Source organism: Triticum aestivum, chromosome 5B (genome assembly GCF_018294505.1).
Source record: "Triticum aestivum cultivar Chinese Spring chromosome 5B, IWGSC CS RefSeq v2.1, whole genome shotgun sequence".
Lineage (NCBI taxonomy): Eukaryota > Viridiplantae > Streptophyta > Magnoliopsida > Poales > Poaceae > Triticum > Triticum aestivum.
In genome coordinates, this window is record NC_057807.1 from 217,459,981 (window position 1) to 217,462,249 (window position 2,269).

Below are 2,269 nucleotides of genomic sequence, written 5' to 3' on the forward strand. Positions count from 1 at the left end.
GGGGGGCTAAAATACGATGACCCTCGGGCTCCGGAAACCCAAGGGAAAAAGAGGCTAGGTGGCAAATGGTAAAACCAATGTTGGGCATTGCTGGAAAAGCTTTAATCAAGGCGAACTATCAAGGGGTTCCCATTATAGCCCAACCGCGTAAGGGACGCAACAATCCGGGAACATAACACCGATATGACGGAAACTAGGGCGGCAAGAGTGGAACAAAACACTAGGCGAGAGGCCGAGCCTTCCACCCTTTACCAAGTATATAGATGCATTAAGATAACATAGCAATATAATGATATCCCAACAAGTAAAAGAAATGTTCCCACAAGGAACGGCTCCAACCTTCACCTGCAACTAACAACGCTATAAGAAGGGCTGAGCAAAGCGGTAACATAGCCAATCAACGGTTTGCTAGGATAATGGTGGGTTAGAGGTTCAACATGGCAATTGGGAGGCTGACAAGCAAATGGTAGGCATCGTAGCAGTGGCAAAGCAAAAGAGCGAGCAAACTAGCATAGCAAAGATAGTAGTGATTTCGAGGGTATGATCATCTTGCCTGCACAGTTGTCAGAGTTGACTGGATCCTCACAAGCAAACTCAACGGGCTCCTCGGTAGCGAACTCGTCTCCCAGCTCTACCCAACAAGACAAACAAGCAACAAGGATACAATCAACCACGGGCAAGACCAAGCAATATGATGAAATGACGATATGCTATGCGGGATGCGATGCGGGATGCAAAATGCAAGATATGACAGGAAATGCATGAACCTGGCATCAAATTTGAAAACCAAGTGTGCCACTGGATAGAGGGGATGAAATCGCTTGAAAACGATATAAAGATCATAGGAATCGGAGCTACGGTTTGGAAATGGCGAGCGTTTTACGAAACGAACCGATCTGCCATATACAACAAGTAGGCTCCTAAATGCAACGAAATGAACATGCTACAGCCACCCAACATGAAAACAAAATACATGGCAGTGATGTACACAAGATGGTTAACAAAACACTAGCACTGAGCCATAGGCAAATTCATCCATTAAGAGGTTCAAACAAGCATGGCTAAAACGCAAATGCAAAACAGATTCCAGACTTAGTGAAATTAACACTAGTCTGAAATTTCAGATCACGATGCTCTCTTCGGAGCAGCAAAACAACATGATAGAAAACCTGAACATGACAAGTAAGAACATGGCATGGAGCTACTCAACAAGCTTAACAAAACACCCAAAGTGACCTGGGGCCAAAAGGGTTCACAAAATACTCTACCGAGCTCACGAACATAGCTCGAACACAATCAGTTTTCAGACTTAGTGAAAACTGAGACACGCTGAAATATAACTCACGAAGGCATGTGAACGAGCTCGATGCACTCACTACGGTGCAAGTCATGACAAGGAAATCCTATAACCAGCAAGAAGGCACAATGTGCTAGCTACTCATGGCAAGAACGAAGGCATAGCATGCATGGAACACTAACGGTAGCATCGGCAAAATCGCAAACAAGTTGACGATCTGCCCAGATTAACAACGAAGCAAAAGTTGAGCTCGATTGAGTCAACCTAGAGCACTCCACATATGCCGACAAAGACACGGATGGATAGAGCATAACATAATTATCAAAACTCCCTTACTGATCATCCTCAAAAGAGGCACGGATCACTAGGAAACAAGCCGGACATATAGCATCATGAACTAAAATATCCCAGACTTAGTGAAAATCACTAAGTCTCTGAAATCAGCAATCTCAGGTACCTCTCTTTGCAAGCTTGCATAAGACAACACACACATCCTAAAAATGCATGGATGGCACCTCTGGAAAGAAGACAAAATGCTTAACAATTCATCCCAAAGGGGCACAGGCATATCATGCACGAATTAAACATGGCAAAAATGACAAAAGTGCATGATGAACTAACGGATCTGCAATTTAAATCACGAAGCCTCCTTATAATAGCATTTTGGGCAACAAGATGACCTCAAATGCAAATGATGCAATGGAATGAAATGATGTACATGTCGAGGCGAAGACTTTGATATGTCATATGCCTAAAACGGAGTTACGGTTGCGGAGATGCAAGCAGTCAAAGAATGCATAAAAAATCTGGGAGTTAGGGTTTCGGGGGAGAGAGGGTCACCCAGATCTAGATCCGGCTACGGCGGCGGCCGGCGTGGAGGACGGAGACCGGAGAAGGACGCCGGGGCGGCGCGGGGAGGACGCTGGGGCGGCGCGGCCGGCGATGAGGAGCCCCGGCGGAGTCGCGGCGTGG